Below are 20,182 nucleotides of genomic sequence, written 5' to 3'. Positions count from 1 at the left end.
AGAAGTAAAAATCTGTGGGGTTGCAAGAGGGAGGACTTGCAGTGCGGGATGTAAATATACAACAGAGGCTTTAGCAGCTAGATCTTAGTAGGATGATATTTCTAGAAGGGGTGGGTAGGACCTGTTAGTTCAGGGCAAGGGTGCAAAAAGAATAAGTCTATTTGGTTTTAAATTGCATCTATCCTTTGAAAGGCATGCTAGCTAGGGAAAAACTCTATGGATCCCTATCCCCTTGGTGGTTAATTCAGTCCTGGTCATACCATTTGCATCTAACAGGCCATGTATGGACAGTGGCTATACAAAGTGCTATACACAACGTGCATCCTAAATGCTATTATTATTATCATAGTATAAACATAGTATAAATACTATGATTCACAAGGAAGATTTACAGAATTAGCTGACACCTTCTAAGTATGTGATAAATTTAGCACATCTGGTGTTTATTATAAAACACAATGCCTAATAATAATTATAGGATAAGACTTCTCATGAACCTGCCCTATGAATGTGTTTTCTTTCACATAGGTCTGCCAAAGTCAGTATTGCTTTGTCGGTGCAATGCACATAACTGGCCAGCAGGTGGAGACAGTGTATCTGTGGTTACATAAAATCATGCACATACTGTATTGATTTAGCAGGTATATTGGAACTTTCAAATAACTTGGTCATATTTTTCATTAAAACCATTTGTACTTTGCAGGAATATGTAATAAGAACTGAGCAGTCTGAAGACCTCAGGGATGTGACGCATCACCAGCAGGGGCGTCTGCTCAAGGCTCGGTAGGTTTAACTACGCATTACATACTGAAGTTTAGTCATATAAAAAATAGCTGAAGACACACAAGATAACCAAACTAATTTCTGATGAGAGAAAAGCCTATATTAGATCCTGGATTTAGTAAAAAAGTTGGAGTATAAAAATGACTTTCAGGTCACTTTATAACAACTCAAAAACTAAAAATACCCCATACCTACAAATGAAGATCAGTGAAGCAGGGTGATCAGTATAACAGTGCTGCCTACATACTATGGCGTTGATTTACTAAAGGAAAATAGACTATGCACTTTGCAAAGTGCAGGTGCTCCAGAGCTTAGTAAATGAGGCAAAGCTTCATTTTACAAAAGAATGCCCAATCACATGCAAGGAAAAAAAAACAAAAAACTGCATTTTTGCTTGCATATGATCAGATGATCCGAAGTAGGTGGGTGTATACGGACACAAGTCCGTTTAGACCTGCTGGAAGAATGGACCATCCGATCGGGTCCACCTGAAAAACTAACCCGAGCCCATTTGCGATCCAGTGATGTGCACAAGAGCAGCTGCTCTCCTGGGTCTCTGCCTCCTCATTGGCTAAGAGACAGCAGCCTCCTGCTGCTGTCAGTCACAGCCAGTGAGGAAGGGGCCTTATGGACACACACAGTGGGGCTCGGGAGCGAGCATGCTTGAGTGCCCCCCTTGCAAGCAGCTTGCTATGGGGGTACTTGAAGAGGAGGAGCCAAGAACGCCAGCAGGGGACATTAAAACAGGAGAATCAAAGATGCTCTGTGCAAAACTATTGCCAAGAGCAGGTAAGTATGATTATTTAAGTTATCTTTAATATCACTGTAATCTACAGACTGTTGTCATCAAAAAGCTCATAATAAGGTGACTATAACTTATCAGATGCAGTCACTGTTTGGGTACTCAGGCAGCTGTTTTAATACAATAGTTTTAAGTCACACATATATGAATGCTTATTTGTGGAAAACATGGAGTACACCTTGTCATGCGACTTTAATGTCCAAAGATGCATGACAGGTCGCACAAGTGTGAATGGGGTGGAAGGCTCAATTCACACTTATACGACTCTAATGTCCAGTGTCTTTGGAGTGCAACTTTGAATTTGTGTAACTTGGACCTTATTTGTTGTCCCTCTGTAAAGTTGGACCCACTGTTGCATGTAAAACATTCAGGTACGACTTCCATGCATCTTTTGAGAGTTAACATTGAGGTCTATGGCCCTCAAGTTGCATGAAAGTCGGACCAAAGTATTGCAAGTCGCTGCATACAGTGGGTATAGAAAAGAAACACTCCCCTTTAATATAATCAAATTTTGTTGCTTTGCATCCTGAAATGAAGACACAGTTTTTGTTTTATCCAGCTGTATTTACTCTTATAACATCCAAGTGAAAGATATAACACATACAGTGAGGGGAAAAAGTATTTGATCCACCGCTGATTTTGTATGTTTGCCCACTGAAAAAAAAAAAGATCAGTCTATCATTTTAATGGTAGGTTTATCTTAACAGTGAGAGACAGAATAACAACTAAAAAATCCTAAAAAACGCATTTCAAAAAAGTAATTGATTTGCATTTTAATGAGTGAAATAAGTATTTGACCCCTTCGCAAAACATGAGTATTTGGTGGAAAAACCCTTGTTGGCAATCACAGAGGTCAGACATTTCTTGTAGTTGGCCACCGGGTTTGCACACATATCAGGAGGAATTTTGTCCCACCCCTGTTTGCAGATCCTCACCAAGGCATTAAGGTTTCGAGGCTCCCTCCACATATTTTCTATGGGATTAAGGTCTGGAGATTAGCTAGGCCACTCCAGGACCTTAAATGTGCTTCTTTTTGAGCCACTCCTTTGTTGCCTTGGCCGTGTGTTTTTGGGTCACTGTAATGCTGGAATACCCATCCACGACCCATTTTCAATGCCCTGGCTGAGGGAAGGAGGTTCTCACCCAAGATTTGGCGGTACATGGCCCCGTCCATCGTCCCTTTGATGCAGTTGTCCTGTCCCCTTTGCAGAAAAACACCCCCAAAGCATAACGATTCCACCTCCATTTGGTGGGGGAGTGGTCTTGGGGTCATAGGCAGCATTCCTCCTCAACCAAACACGGCGAGTTGAGTTGATGCCAAAGAGCTTGATTTTGGTCTCATCTGACCCCAAACTTTCACCCAGTTCTCCTCTGAATCATTCAGATGTTCATTAGCAAACTTCAGACAGTCCTTGAGGGCGCTGGAGGATTTCAGTCCTTCATGGCGTAGTGTGTTACCAATTGTTTGGTAACACACAAATTGTTTGGTTAACAAGATTCTCCCGTGTAGTCCTGGGGTGATTCCTCACCGTTCTCATGATCTCATTGAAACTCCACGAGCTAAGATCTTGCATGGAGCCCCAGGACCCAGGTAGATTGACAGTTATTTTGTGTTTCTTCCATTTGAGAATCATCACACCAACTGTTGTCACCCTGTCACCAAGCTGCTTAGCGATGGTCTTGTAGCCCATTCCAGTCTTGTGTAGGTCTACAATGTTGTCCCTGACATCCTTGGACAGCTCTTAGGTCTTGGCCATAGTGGAGAGATTGGAATCTGATTGATCGTTTCTGTGGACAGGTTTCTTTTATACAGGTAACACACTAAGATTTGGAGCACTCCCTTTAAGGGAGTGTTCCCAATCTCAGCCCGTTACCTGTATAGAAGACACCTGGGAACCAGAAATCTTGCAGATTGATAGGGGATCAAATACTTATTTCACTCATTAAGGCGGAAGTCCTGCAAAAAATTTTTTTTTTAAAGTCAGCAGTTACAAATACTGCAGCTGCTGACTTTTAAAATAAGGACACTTACCTGTCCAGGGCGCCCACGATGTCGGCACCCAAGGCCGAACCGTCTCTCGGTCCTCGGATGCTGCCGCCGCCATCTTTGGTGAGGGAATCAGGAAATGAAGCCTTGCCAGTTCCCTACTGCCCTGCGCAATCCGAATGGTCCCTGCTGTCTCTGGGACCCATGTGTGTTCCAGCAGACAGCGTGGGGGGGGGGGAGAGGCGTAGACTACCGCCGGGGGTCTATGCCGGAAGTGGGTGCAAATACCTGTCTTAGACAGGTATCTGCACCCCCCTCCCCCCTGAAAGGTGCCAAATGTGACACCAGAGGGGGGGAGGGTTCAGAAAAGCGGAGGTTCAATTTTTGTGTGAACCTCCACTTTCAAATGCAAATCAATTTATAACTTTTTTGAAATGTGTTTTTCTGGATATTTTTGTTGTTATTCTGTCTCTCACTGTTAAAATAACCGTACCATTAAAATTATAGACTGATCATTTCTTTGTCAGTGGGCAAACTTACAAAATCAGCAGGGGATCAAATACTTTTTTCCCTCAATGTATAACACAAATTCAAAAACAGAATCATTAAGTTGGAAAAAGGATCACCCCTCTCTTAAAAATGACTTGTAAACTCAATCAGGTGTAGCTAATCACCTCCTCAATGGCACACAAAGCCATTTGACTTTCAACTGTGATCAGCTGTGTTCATTTTGATTAGCTCAGCATAAAAAGAGCTTATCTGGAGCATTTAAGTCCCTGATAGTGCAACTGAAGCAAACAATCAACTATAGGTGGCAAGGCACTGTTAAAAGTTCTCCGGGATAAAGTTGTGGACAGGCACAAGTCAGCAGATGGATACAAAAAACTTTCAAAGGCTTTATCAATGCCTAGAAGCACAGTGAAGTCTATGAATAAGAAATGGAAGGTATTTGGTACAACACAGACCCCCCCTGGATCAGGACGTTGCTCCAAACTGGATGAAAGAGCCAGGAGAAAACTGATCAGAGAGGCTACCAAGAGGCTTACAGCAACTCTAAACAAATTCTCCACAAATGTGGCTTGTATGGGAGGGCTGCAAGAAAATACCCAATCCTCAAGAAAGGCCACATGCAGTAACACCGAGCTTTGCCAAAACACACCTTGAAAATTATTAGGCCACATAGAAAAGGGTGGTATGGTCAGAGGAGACTAAAATTGAATTACATGGCCTCAACACCAAACGATATGTCTGGTGAAGATCCAACACCGCTCACCATCCAAATAACACCATTCCTACAGTAAAGCACGGAGGTGGTAATATCCTGTTATGGGGGTGTTTCTCTGCAGTAGGGACTGGAGCACTTGTCAGGATAGAAGGAAAAATGGATGGAGCAAGATACTGTCAAATTCTTGAGGAAAATCTGCTGCTCTCTGCCAGAAAGTTGACAATGGGAAGATGGTTTACCTTCCAACAATGTCCCAAAGCACACAGCAAAAATGACCACACAATGGTTAATGGAGAAAAAGATGAATGTCTTTGCATTGCCTCATCAGAGCCCAGACTTAAACCCCATTGAAAATCTGTGGAATGATTTGAAGACTGCAGTCCACAAAAGGTCACCATCAAATTTAACTGAACTTGAGCAGTTCTGCAAAGAAGAGTGGGCAAATATTGCAAAGTCTAGATGTGCAAAGTTAGTAGAGACTAAAGGCTGTAATTTAAGGCAAAAGGCTGTTCAACAAAATAATGACATAAGGGGGGTGATCCTTTTTCCAACTCAGTGAATCAGTTTTTGAATGTTTTTTTATTTTTTTCTGACGTTGGTGTTATATCTTTAATTTCTTTGTTATAAGTTGAGTAAATACAGCTGGGAAAAAAAAAACTGCATAGCTTCATTTCAAGCTGCAAAGCAACAAATTTTAATATTTTAAAGGGGGGTAATTCTTTTCTATACCCACTGTATACAAATGGTTATTATTGGAAAACATGGGGTGCAACTTTGATGTCCAAAGTCACATGACAAGTCGCAGAAGTGTGAATGAGTTGTAAATCAACCCCGGTGTCGCATTTCTATATTTTCAGTGTACTGTTGCTGTAAGGACATGGGTACATTGATTGATGGATATACATTGTCAGTGCTTTCCAACCTGATACAGGAAAATAAACTCTTCTTAATGGAAAAGCACACAGATGATTACAGTGAGCATGACAGGCACATGAGTGGAAACAAATATACTCAATCATTGCCACGTCGTTTATTTCTATAACCTACAGCAGCAGCAAAGCTAATGTAGGGAGAATAAATTGCAAAGCATGTTCCATCTACACAAAATTCAGTTTTACGGTCTTACATATTAGTCATTTGCAACTTGTGTTACACAAATTCATAGAGCAGGTGACCAATAGGTTTACCCAATAAAGAAATACAGAAAGCGAAGAAACCTTTCATTACCTTATTTCAATATAACTAACTCCAGCCTCAGATCTAGCCCTTATCCCCCCATCCAATGCTGTAATGTCAGATCAGTGAAAGAGGACTTCTTATTGAAGGGTACAGGCTACAAGACTTCATTAATATGATGGAAAAAAGGGTATGAATACCACAGCGCTGACAGCCTGAATCAATACAATAAAGTGCAACTGTAGTGCATACAAAATTAAGTGCAAAATTAATCCAACAATACAAAAAAATATATCAAGCATGTAGCCAGTGAAAACTTAAAAAACACGTGCAAATAAGCATAAACTTCTAGTTGGAAAGTTCCTTTCCCGGATGCCTTCCACGGGTGCTGCTGTGCTAGAAATAGTGCAAATCAGTATTAACCACATGCCGACCGCTGCACGCCGATATACGTCAGCACAATGGCAGCAGTGGGCAAATGGGCGTACCTGTACGTCCCCTCTAATTGGCGGGGCTAGCGGGCACGCGCCCGTCGCGTAAACCATGACCGTGCCCGCGGCTCCCGCGGACTCTATGTCCGCCGGTGTCCCGTGATCGTGTCACGGAGCCACAGAACGGGGAGATACCTACGTAAACAAAGCATTTCCCTTTTCTGTCTAGTGACATGACAGGGATCTACTGCTCCCTGTCATCGAGAGCAGTAATCACTGTCATGTCACTAGTAGCCCATCCTCCCCACAGTTAGAATCACTCCCTAGGACACAGTTAACCCCTTGATCGCCCCCTAGTGTTTAACCTCTTCCCTGCCAGTGTCATTTACACAGTAATCAGTGCATTTTTATAGCACTGATCGCTGTATAAAATGACAATGGTCCCAAGATAGTGTCAAAAGTGTCCGATGTGTCCGCCATAATGTCGCAGTCATGATAAAAAAAAAAATCGCAGATCGCCGTCATTACTAATAAAAAAAATAATAATAAAAATGCCATAAAACTATCCCCTATATTGTAGACGCTATAACTTTTGCGCAAACCAATCAATATACGCTTATTGCGGATTTTTTTTAGCAACAATATGTAGAAGAATACATATCGGCCTAAACTAAGGAAAAAATTTGTTTTTTTTATAAATTTTTGGGGGATATTTATTATAGATAAAAGTAAAAAATATTGCTTTTTTTTCAAACTTGTCGCTCTTTTTTTGTTTATAGCGCAAAAAATAAAAAGGTGATCAAAAGGTCATCAAATACCGCCAAAAGAAAGCTCTATTTGTAGGGAAAAAAGGACGCCAATTTTGTTTTGGAGTAACTTTGCACAGCCGCGCAATCATCAGTTAAAGCGACGCAGTGCTGAATCGCAAAATGTGCTCTGGTCAGGAAAGGGGTAAAATCTTCTGGGGCTGAAGCGGTTAAACATGTGACCAGTGCAAGTCCAAAAAAACATGCACATAAACATATAGCACTTCTCAGTTGATAAGTTCCTTTCCCAAGTTTCTTTCAAAAGTGCTTCTGTGCTAAAGAAATGATGCTGTAAACAGGTGCATACAGGATCCCCCCCCCTTATGGTTAAACTCACCAGATCCAATGGACCCCAAGCAGTACTGCGTTGCGGGTCAAGTAGGCTTAGTATGGTGAGCAGGGTGATGAAAACGCCAACTCCTGGGTAAATCCTTCCTGGGGTGTTTTTAGGCACAAACATATGGAGAAAGAGCCCGCATAGTAAAGCATGTCTTGTTTAATTCATTAAAATCAATCTTTACAGAGTTCCAATCATAAAATCAATCTTTACAAGGTTCCAAGGTGGAGGGGAAACGGATAAACATCAATTACCAGTCCATTAATCAATAGGTTCTTTCACAACCTAACTCCAATCAAACGGGCATCGGATGTGATGTCACCGCGGCACCGCAAGCTGCAGCCGACGCTGTGTTTCCTTCCCACAGGGCGTTATCAAAGAGGTTTAATATTGATTTGCACTATTTCTAGCACAGCAGCACCCATGGAAGGCACCTGTGAAAGGAACTTTCCAACTAGAAGTTTATGCTTATTTGCACGTGTTTTTTACGTTTTCACTTGTTACATGCTTGCAGGGCTGGTGCAAGGATTTTTGACACCCTAGGCAAAACCTCCACCCCCGACTCCACCCCCTTTGCCCTTCCTATGTATTCCCCACCTTTTTAATGAAGCGCCCATCAAATGCAGCCTCACCAGTGCCCCTCAAATGCAGCCTCACCACCGCCCATCAAATGCAGCCTCACCAGTGCCCATCAAATGCAGCCTCACCACCGCCCATCAAATGCAGCCTCACCAGTGCCCATCAAATGCAGCCTCACCAGTGCCCATCAAATGCAGCCTCACCAGCGCCCACCAAATGCAGCCTACCAGTGGCCATCAAATGCAGCCTCACCAGTGCCCATCAAATGCAGCCTACCAGCGCCCATCAAATGCAGCCTACCAGCGCCCATCAAATGCAGCCTCACCAGCGCCCATCAAATGCAGCCTCACCAGTGCCCATCAATGAATGTTTGCTTGCTTCCGTTCATTCGGGAGTCGGGACACAGTTCTCCGCTGCTGCTGCGCCTCTGACACTATGTGTGATTGGAGCAGTGGCTGCCTGCTGATGCTGAGACCTAGTTGCTTTCTGCAGAGAGAAGAGAGTAGGAAAACCAGTGGCTGGGCGCCCTAGGCAGCAGTGCGCCCTAGGCGGCTGCCTAGTTTGCCTAGTGGTAGCACCGGCCCTGCATGCTTGATATATTTTTTGTATTGTTGGATTAATTTTGCACCTAGTTTTGTATGCACTACAGTTGCACTTTATTGTATTCATTCAGGCTGTCGGTGCTGTGGTATTCATACCCTTTTTTCCATGTTTTGACCTATGTCATGTAAAGCAGTGTCAGGCCTAATCACTAATTAGTACCTTTAGCACAGGGGATTGATTTTTTACATTTTTTTCATTAACATGAAGTAAATATATTAAAAACACCCACACCACCGTGACTAAAGAAACTAAAAGAAAAACGTGCGTATACAGCTGCTATCTGAATCTCTGAAGAGAGATCTAGATTATAAGGTGCTATATTTAAACAGCTCTTGCTATAATGTGCATAAACATGTCAAATATATACCATACGAGCTTTCAACATTACTGATCCACCAATGCTAAACCTCCATCTACATCTATAAGAAAAAAGTCCATAAACTAAACAAGTGTGACAGTCCTTACAAGTGTGCAATGCTTGACCGATATAGTTTTTTCAGGGCCGATAGCAGGTGACGATATTCTGTACATCACAGTCACTTGCCATTGTCACCTGCCACCAAGATTCAGTAATTCACTTGCCACCAGATGCAGCCTGTCACTTGCCACCGTCACCTGTCACCAGATGCAGCATGTCATTTGGCACTCTCACCTGCCACCAGATGCAGCATGTCACTTGCCACCTTCACATGCCACCAGATGCAGCATGTCACTTGCCACCTTCACATGCCACCAGATGCAGCATGTCACTTGCCACTGTCACCTGGCACCCAGATGCAGCATGTCACTTGCCACTGTCACCTGGCACCCAGATGCAGTATGTCACTTGCCACCGTCACCTGCCACTTGCCACTGTCACCCGCCACTCAGATGTAGTATGTCACTTGCCACTGTCACCTGCCACGGGGATGCAGCATGTCACTTGCCACTGTCACCTGCCACCCAGATGCAGCATGTCACTTGCCACTGTCACCTGTCATCCACCACTGTCACCTGCCACCCAAATGCAGTATGTCACTTGCTTCCAGATGCGGCCTGTCACATGCCACCCTCACCTGACACCCAGATGCAGCATGTCACTTGCCATTGTCACCTGCCACCCATATGCAGCTTGTCACTACTTCTGGCAGCCTCTCCCCAGCGGTGTCCAAGCGGGTAAACTTCCACATGCGGGTGGGCGGTGAGAGATGTCATAACTATCTCTCTCCTCACCCGTGGCTGCAGCTCTATCGAGCAGCCTTCACGGCCCTGTTGTAGGGGCAGATCAGCGGTGATGCAAGGTGGGCAGTGAGAGAAATTGTCATCTCCTGCCCACCACACCGCTAACAGAGACTGGCAGAGACCGCCGCACCGGGAAAGGTGGAGGAGGCCTGACCAATATCGGTAAGTTTCTGACCGATTATTTGTGACTATCGGCCCTAATATTTGTCTGCTCCGATAATCAGTCGACCCCTAATACTCACTGTGGAACCTTGGGGTTAATCCTCTGCATTGTGTAAAAAGGCTTTTTGATCCTGTATGCAGAGATTCTGCTCTTCATGCATTGTCCCCATAACATGTCCGGATAAGTCCTCAAGTTGTAAAGCGCTACGTAAACTGTTGGCGCTATATAAATACTGTATATAATAATAAGACAGAGTTACTGGAGTCAGGCTGCACATGCTCAGTTTGGTGTGTATTGCTATAGCGTTTTTTATTCGTGGGAGAGTGCATGTGATCAGCACAGGACCAATTAGCACTGTCCAGACAGAGGGCAAGGAGTCCTGCAACCTGATAGGACAGCAAGTGCAGTATGAAAACTCTTCCCACAAGCTTTAACCAGGCACTGATAGGAGTCACAAGACTGCTATATACTGCTGATGAGAAAAGGTATTTAGCAGTTTATATTTACTAAAATAATTGCATTTCCATGTTCTGTGTACTGTGGAAGACCAGATATAGTGAATGCAGGTCCCCAAGTTTAGTTACACTTTAACCACTTCCGGACCGCCTACCGTGGATTTACATCGCTATTTTGGCTTTAAATACCGGGTCATGGCAGCAGCTAGCTGCCATAACCCTGGTATATAAAAGTGGTCCCAGCGGCAGATTCGTCATGGGATCCCTTTTATGGAAGGTGGGAGAGGTGCCCCCCCGCCGCTTCCTGTTTTTTTCCGCCGCTTACCAGAGAGAACAGCAGCGGTGGAAATGATCCGATCCCCGGGACTGATGGGCAGGTAGTCGAGTGAGGGCAAGATGGCCCCCAATCAACTCTATGCCCTTGGAAGACCGGAGCTACGTCAAACGCCACTTCCACCCTCTGACCTTAAAGGGCCCATTTTTTTTATGGAAAAAAAAAAATACTTTAAAAAAAAAAAAAAAAAAGTATTGCATTCAAGTGTAAATGAGAGATCTGAGATCTTTTTGACCCCATATCTCACATTAAAGAGGCCCTGTCCTGCTAATCTCTATGTGCACTTTTATGATTTATATTGGACACTCCAATATTTTATTAGCAATTTATATGTATGGACTTGCACTTTATTTCATCATTTGCATTGGATGATCTAGGTCAGTTATTGCTCACTGATGACACCAAGGGGGTTATTTACGAAAGACAAATCCACTTTGCACTACAAGTGCACTTGGAAGTGCAGTTGTTGTAGATCTGAGGGGGACATGCAAGGAAAATAAAAAACAGCATTTTGGCTTGCACATGATTGGATGATAAAATCAGCAGAGCTTCCCCTCATTTCAGATCTACCCCTAAGATTTAAAGCAACTGCACTTCCAAGTGCACTTGTAGTGCAAAGTGGATTTGCCTTTCGTTAATAACCCCCTAAGTGTTTTTTGATTGTTATTGCACGCACTTATGGTATGGTTTATAGTGCATAGCACACACTTTACAGAGAGCGCGGTTTAATTAATATATTTATTTTAATATATTAATTAAATTTATATATATATATATATATATATATATATATATATATATATATATATATATATTCACTGGCTAATTTTGCCTAGAACGAGCTGCTCTCTCAGACTAAATAAAGTATATCAACCGTCTGCGCAGGGTAACTTCATTTACCCCCAAGGGATGTGTACGTTCCTTCTATTAGGAATAAAAGTGATCAAAAAATAATTTTTAAAGAGACATTTAAAAATAAAAAGTAAAATAAAGAAAAAATAATAAAATAATTTAAAATGCCCCATCCCTCTGAGCCCGTGTTCAGAAGTGAACGCATATGCAAGTCGAGTTTGTGGTAGGCTCCGCGCTCAGGATAGTAACGGGTTGCAGCCCCCCCTTTTTTCAGTTCCCAAGGGAACTTACAGTGAATAAAAGTAAAGAAATGGGGTGAGTGGCGCTACCCTTTTGAAACCGAATGAGTATAGGGAGAATGATAGGTAAGTGAACCTTCCTTTAAACAAAAAAGGAGGGGTACCTCTCCTATTGGGCTAAATGTGTGTGTATGTATCCATAAATATTGGGTGTAAGAGTGTGATAGAGAAAAGACTGTGCTTAATCAGATAATCAATACTAGCGACAGGTAGAAACACATAGGTGTAAGTGATCAAACAAAACTTAACACATACATAATTATGCGTATAGTGTATAGCATATGCAAGTCGCACCCACATATGTAAACAGTGTTCAAACCACACATGTCACGTATCGCCGCGATCGTTAGAGCAAGAGCAATAATTCTAGCACAAGATCTCCTCTGCAACTCTAAACTGGTAACCTGTAGAACTTTTTAAACTGTTGCCTATGGAGATTTTTAAAGCGGAGTTCCACCCAAAAATGGAACTTACGCTTTAAGTGAAGGTGACCCCCTGATGTGCCACATTTGGCATGTCATTTTTTTTTGGGGGGGGGGGCGGATACCCTCTTTTTAGGGGCATCCAGCTCCCACTTCCTCCCGGGGCTCCGAGGAGCTGGAAGAAAGTTCACCTCTCCCCCCTCCCTCCGTGCAGTCTTCTGAGACACGCCACAGGTCCTAGAAGATCGCCCGGCCAATCACAGTGCGGCTCACGCATGCGCAGTGCATGCCTGGCTGTGAAGCCACAGCCGGGCGCCCACAGTCACAATGCCGAGGAGAGGAGGGGGAGAGGAGCGGGGCTTCATTCGCCCGCATCGCTGGACCGTGGAACAGGTGAGTGTCTGAGCTACTCTTTGTAGCTGCTGACTTTTATATGGGTGGAACTCCGCTTTAAGTACCGTAGTTTGTCGCCATTCTACGAGCGTGTGCAATTATAAAGAATGACATGTTAGGTATCAGTTTACTCAGTGTAACATCATCTTTCACATTATACAAAAAAATTGGGCTACCTTTACTGTTTTCTTATTTTTTTATATGTATTTTTTCAAAACAAATTGCATTTGTAAGACCGCTGCGCAAATACGGTGCAACATAAAGTATTGCAACAATCTCCATTATATTCCCTAGGGTCTCTGCTAAAAAAAATATATAATGATTGGGGGTACTAAGTAATTTTCTAGCAAATTAGTAATAATTAGTGTTAGAAATAGGTTCCCAACTCCCAAAATGACAGTTAGTAATGTTATTCCACCCCGTGCTCTTGTGACACACCCCGTACTCACCGGACTCCAATGACCTCCTTACTGTATAGCAAGAGAAGTCATGACAGCTTGGTTGGTCACTATGGGACCTATCCCAACCTTCCAACCAGCTCCTGGCTTGGATCCTGTCCCCTCCTTGATGTGATCCCAATTTTTTTCAGTTGATATAGTAGGCAGGAAGTAAATAAAAAGGAGAGGGAACCTTTCATCATCTTCTTTTTTATTAAAATTAGTTAAAATATTAAAAAGCGGCACAAAATCATCCAAATGTCAATGGCATCGATTTGGCATTGGTGGATTAGTAATGTTGAAAAAACGAATGGTATATAATGTTTGACATGCTCATGCACATTATAGCAAGCGCTGTTTAACCACTTCAGCCCCGGAGGATTTTACCCCCTTCCTGACCAGAGCACTTTTTGCGATTCGGAACTGCGCCGCTTTAACTGACAATTGCGCGGTCGTGCGACGTGGCTCCCAAACAAAACTGACGCCCTTTTTTCCCCACAAATAGAGCTTTCTTTTGGTGGTATTTGATCACCTCTGAGGTTTTTATTTTTTGCACTACAAACAAAAAAATAGCGACAATTTTGAAAAAAAACGCAAAAAGATAAAAAATATATATCCCCAAAAAATATATAAAAAAAACTATTATTTTTTTCCTCAGTTTAGGCCGATATGTATTCTTCTACATATTTTTGGTTAAAAAAAAAAAAAAAAAAAATAGCAATAAGCGTTTGATTGGTTTGCGCAAAAGTTATAGCGTCTACAAAATAGGGGATAGTTTTATGGCATTTTTAATGATAATTTTTTTTATTAGTAATGGCAGCGATCAGCGATTTTTATTGTGACTGTGACATTATGGAGGACACATTTTGACACAATTTTGACACATTTTTGGGACCATTGGAATTAATACAGCGATCAATGGTAAAAAATTGCAATGATTACTGTAAAAATGTCACCGGCAGTGAAGGGGTTAACCACTAGGTGGCACTGTAGGGGTTAAGTGTGTCCTAGGGAGTGATTCTAACTGTGGGGGGGAGGGGCTGTGTGTGACACAATCGGTGATCACCGCTCCCAATTACAGTTAGCGTAATCAGTGACAGTGTCACTAGGCAGAACGGGGAGATGCTTGTTTACATTAGCATCTCCCCGTTCTTCCTCTCCATGAGACGATCGCAGGTATCCCCGCAGACATCGAGTCCGCGGGACCCACGATCACGGTCACGGAGCTCCCAGTGGGCGCGCGCCCGCAAGCCGCCTCAACGTACAGGTAGGTTAATCTGCCTGTACGTGCCCTTCTGCCGCAGTATATCTGCGTGAGGCGGTCGGGAAGCAGGTAAATATAGTACTTCATTAATATAAATAGTTTTTTTCACCAGCTAATTTAATCACTACTGAATATGCAGCTTCTTAATCTGTCAACTCTTGCCAATGTTCCAATTTAGGTTAGTGGCACAATCACTGTCCCACATTTCCTTTCTCCCCAGCAGCATTCTATGGTGTCAACATGGCATGCAAGGACTAGAGTTGTGTCTCCCTACACTGTGTGCATCAACAGAAACACACGGCCCCAATACCCAGCATGACAAGGCACAAACCTACTCCTCTCTCCTACTCCTGGATAACAGAGTGATTAGAGACTTCATTGCCCACTGTAAGGGCTTGTTTAGACTTGCAGTTTGGGGGGTGATAAGAAACAATTTTTACTGGGTTAAAGTGGTTGTAAACCCTTACACACCACTTTTACCTACAGGTAAGCCTATAAATAAGGTTTACCTGTAGGTACTGGAAATATCTCCTAAACCTGCACGGTTTAGGAGATCTTTACCATAAACGCTTGCACCGATGTCATCGGCGTATGCGCACTAAAGAAAGGGCACAATCGTATCATTTCTATAGGGCCCGTGCCGTGACCATCTGATCTTGCGTGTATGCGCAGGAGTGACGTCGCTCGACTCCAACCAGTCACAGAGCCGGAGTCCATGGCCCCGGAAGGAAGAGGGGTGAAGATGGACGCGGCCACCAGCGGGGACACCGGGGGCTTCGTTTGCAGGTAAGTGGCACATAATGGGCTAGTATGCGATGTATACTAGCTCATTATGCTTTTACTTTGCAGGGGAATAAAGAGGAAGTAAAACCCATCAGGGTTTACTTCTTTAAGACAGGCAGTGAGAAGGCGCCATATCGTCTCTCAACACCTGTCAATGGTGAAAAGTGTTCTGAATACAAGTCGCATTCCAGAGGCTAGTTGCAGGTCTAAACCTAGCCTTAGCTCTTTCCTGTGAAGACTGGAAATTCAGGGAAGCGGCACCAGAGAGCAGGAGCAAGTAGCATTGAAATCTGTAAACTACAAGCACTTGGGTAAGAATTTTATCAAATACTTGCTGCAGGGGAATGTTCATTTTGTTGCACTCATGATGTTAAACTAAAAAACGCTGAGGGTTTAATACTACTTTAATACTTTGCCTCCTACTAAAGAAGACTGACAAGCTGGAAAAAAATCAAATCTTGTAAACTGGAAATGGAAAAATATGGCTACAGATTTCTGTACTCATTATATCTGCTATATGATGGGTGTGCAAATTTCCGTATTAAGATAAGCCAGAGCCAGCAGTGTCAGGTAGTAAACCCCCCCTCATCCTGCACAGTCACAAACATGCATGTTCAACCACAATAAACATACTTTTTATGGAAGGATCTACTGTACAAAAGAGTTTTTGACAGTCAACTTGTGCATTGGAAGTTATGTCAATTTTTATGAAATTACAGCACAGCATTAAGTTCTAATACAGTTTTCTCTCTTGTAAAGGATGAAGCCTCTATGGCCAGTTCATATCAGTGGTCCTACTGCAGCAGCATGTCAGGGTATGGTACCTGGTAAGTTAAAAAGAGTAAACACAGTTGATTGATAATAAATGGCTTCAGCCAAACACTAACCATGAGTGAAAGAAAAGTTTTTGTGTTATCATTCATATTCTCTGAAAAATGGCCAAGAAATCATAAATTCTGCCAGGGTATGTAAACTTATGAGCACAACTGTATATAATGTTTGAAGGTTGTAAGTAATTTTCTAGCAGAAAATACTGATTTTAACTTGTAAGCAACAAGTGTCAGAAAAAAGTTTAATCTTTAAAGGGGTTATAAACCCTCATGGTTTTTCACCCTAATGCATTCTATGCATTAAGGTGAAAAACCTTTTTTAGTGCTGCAGCCGTGGTTAAGTGGTTAAACTGACTTCATTTACAGACCGAAGTTCATTCCTTTGATCTAAAAGAACTAAAAGATACAATCTTTATAGTTATCTCCCAGCGCGGACAATGTTGATAAACATTTGCCGGCTTTGTTTGAATGAATCGTGTACATGCTGAATACAGATTGAGAGGGGGGTTGAATCGAAATTGCAATTTTTTTAATAATTAATCGTGCAGCTCTAATATGCAGTATAAGTAAGTGGAGGGGAACATTTTTAAGAATAGTCAAGCTTAGATTATTCTTCCATACACACACACACACACACACACACACACACCAAAAAAAGCAGTGTGGTATTGCAACTGAATCAATAATTCTTGAGACAACAACTGTATGAATGGCTTGAGGCTAATATGAAAAGTCATTGTCAAGAATTTTGCCACGTTCCCTGGAGGATTTTACTGACATTATAGGAAAGTCCTGAAATACTTGCAGGTATAGATGTATTTGCAGGTCTCAACTGATAGATGGTTAAAAAACTGTAACCTGAGTGAATGCAATAAAGGAAACTGCTCACAAGCTGCTTAAATGATCAGGGTCTCCTAAGATTTATTTTAGACAGACAGAGTGTTAAAGTGGTTGTAAACCTCTGATTGTGACTTTTACATATAGGTAAGCCTAGAATAAGGCTTACCTATAAGTAGTTGAATATCTCCTAAACGTGCTCCGTTTGGGAGATACCAGTATTTGCCGGTATCTCCAGTAGGAGATACCAGTATTTGCTGTACACTGCGCTGATGACGTACTCGGCGCATGCGCTGTGAAGAAACAGCCCTCCACGACGTTTCTTCACTCGCAAGTGCCGTGACTGACGGCTCCCGCACAACGACCAGCCACAGAGCTGGAGTATGCGGCCTTGGAAGGAAGAGGGGCGAAGACGGATGCGACCACCAGCGGGGACAGCGCGGGCTTCGTCTGCAGGTAAGTGCCACATAATGGGCTAGCTTTTACTTTGCAGGGGAACAAAGAGTAAGTAAAACCCATCTGGGTTTACTTCCTCTTTAAAGACTGTACACACTGGCAACATTCGGCCCATGTGTACAGCAGCTGGTCTGACAGAAGGCGGTCTGTCAAAGGGTCATTTTCTAAAAAAGGTCTGTTGATCGGCATCCAATCAGAACTCTAAGCCAATGGCTGACCAGTGTGGTTTGGCTGGGCAGTCCTAGTCACCAATCCCTAGCTTGTTCATGTAAAAAGTTAACTCTTGCAGCTTCTGCCCCTGATCCAGTACTGTGGGGGGGTAGAGGACACTCTTATGGGGGGGGGGGGGGGCAGAGGACAGTACAGTGGGGATGATGTAAAGGGGGGCACAGGACACTACGGCGGGGATGTGAAGGGGGCAGAAGACACTGCTATGGGGGGGGGACACAGGACACTACAGTGGGGATGATGTAAAGGGGGGGCACAGGACACTACGGGGGGATGTGAAGGGGGCAGAAGACACTGCTATGGGGGGGGGAGCAGAGGACACTACAGTGGGGGGGGGGGTTATGTGAAGGGGGTAGGACACTGGTAGGGAGAAGACACTGGAGGAGGAAGATACTACTGTATTGGGGGGGTGGGGGGGCAGAGGACACTCTGCTGTGTTTTTATTTATTGTGGGCTTGATGTTTTTTTGTTTTTTAAAAGAGTGACTTCTGAAAGGTTGCCTACCGCTGTTCTAAACACTACAGGCCCTATTCATCTAAATGCAGTATTCAGATGTATACCCCCTTTTAACCCTGACATGAAGTGTCAGGAATGTGTGTTGCGTATTTTAAAAATTGTGTACGGGCTCTTCCTTGCTGCACTGAGAATTGTGAATGTTTGCTGTTGGTGACTTTAATGCTTATTTGTGATTCTTTGGCTGAAATCCGAATCTAATCTTCAGTAACAAATGCACTACAATGTCAATACTAACGAATAGATAGACCTGATCATAAACAAACAATTGACTGTAAAAATTGGGCTTACAATGTAAATTAGATATAGTTAAAGTCCTTTCTTCCCATTTTAGAATTAAGACTCCCCATTGTTTCAAAGAATAGATGTGTTCTAGATGTTGAAGATCGGTTGCGCCTATATTGTCCTCAGGGGGTAGTGGGTGAGGTTCATTAGTGGGAATTTCAGTAAACAATTTTGAACAGAATAATCTTGGAATAAAAAACAGGCAAACAACACTATGTACAGTATATATTTACATAAGATTAACAGCGTGTACTTCTGTCGTTTGTAGAAAGGATCCAAGGGAGCCCAACCCAGCCAGGTCTAATGAGACTTCAACATGAACTATTTGGGAAGACAACTCTTCAACTCCGAAAGCCTTCAGATTCAATTCATTACACATCCCTCGCCTCTCTGACTGGGCCAAGAGCCAAGTAAAGACTTGTCACAAAAATGCTATCAGACTGGATCTGGTTCATTGAAATGGGAGGAATTATTCCCCACGGTAGTGGAACGACACGGCTGTGCACAATAAACACCGGCAGTCTGATGGACATAAATCAAGATTTGGATATGGAGGACTAAAGGAACCTAAATTAAAGAAAAGAGCGCACGTTACAAAGTCATTTTTTTCCATTAGTAATTCAACACAAAAGGGAGGCACATCATTACGGCCTGTTGAAAAGAAACAAAGTTCAACACTAAAAATAAAACTACGTGGCCATAAAATGATGAAAAAAAGAGGAATGTAGTTTAGGTTAACATTAACAAGAGCTTAACTGCACCTGCATTTCCTTTATCTTTGGTCTGACAGCTAACACCAACCTGCTAATGTGGGGAGTCCTAAGTGACAGACTCTTCAGGGGGCCAACATAAGTGCTAAAAGAAGATACGGGCAATAGGGTTTATTTACCAAAGGCAAATCCACTTTGCACTACAAGTGCGCCTGCTATGGCTCCTAAAGGAGCCGACGTACAGTTACGGCAATTCGTGGGAACAAGCCGACCTGCCACCATATAACAACGGCGGCTGGTTAGCAAGCGGTTAAAAGGGTTCTAAAGGCAGGACTTTTTTGACCTTAAGGTGAAAGTTCAGCCAAAAAACTAACTAATTCTAAGTCTACTGGCAGCCACATTCTAAGACTAATCTATCTAACCCTGTAAAGCAAAAACCGCTATACATACGTTTTCTGCAGCCAATTCGGTCCGGTCTCCAGCTGTGTAGAAGAGACAGCCAACAACAGCTGGGAAATGCCTGGGAAGTGACGTCCCCCATAGAGTTACTATGGGGCTTCCGCTGTCGGCTGCCTCTTCTGCACATGCCTACACACTGAAGCTGCCGCTGACAGCTCAGCGTGAAACTGGACCAGATCAGCTGCAGAAAAGGTAAGTATAGCGATTTTTGCTTTACAGGGTTAGATAGATTTGTCTTAGAATGTGGCTGCCAGTAGATTTAGAGTTAGTTAGTTTTTGGGTGAAGTTCTACTTTAATGCATTTCTTGCATTAAGGTAAAAAAACGTTCTAGTAATTCTTTGCCCCCTCACACCCCTAAATTCTTACCTGAGTGCTGTCTTAATCCTGCACTGTGCCTGTCTGCAGTGGCACTCTCTCTTTTCTCACAAGACACAGAGGCTGACTGCTGCTGACAATCATCCTGTGAGGTGGATGCACACAGACTTTCTTGGGAGTGAGCCTGCACATGTGC

The 20,182-nt window shown here is 43.1% G+C and overlaps 1 protein-coding gene and 1 long non-coding RNA gene across 7 annotated transcripts in view; one reads left to right on the top strand and one right to left on the bottom strand.

Moving 5' to 3' along the window:
• Positions 1-20,182, bottom strand: part of PIGC (phosphatidylinositol glycan anchor biosynthesis class C) — a 45,117-nt gene that overhangs the window by 9,271 nt on the left and 15,664 nt on the right. The window lies entirely within an intron of this gene.
• On the top strand, positions 682-19,602 carry LOC141102539 (uncharacterized). Its single transcript, XR_012235137.1, has 3 exons — positions 682-783; positions 16,112-16,179; positions 18,770-19,602. It is a non-coding gene; the product is annotated as an uncharacterized lncRNA (long non-coding RNA).

This window comes from Aquarana catesbeiana, linkage group LG07 (assembly GCF_042186555.1).
Source record: "Aquarana catesbeiana isolate 2022-GZ linkage group LG07, ASM4218655v1, whole genome shotgun sequence".
Lineage (NCBI taxonomy): Eukaryota > Metazoa > Chordata > Amphibia > Anura > Ranidae > Aquarana > Aquarana catesbeiana.
The sequence above is the reverse complement of the archived record's forward strand: the minus strand, read 5'-3'. Positions and strand labels throughout refer to the sequence as shown.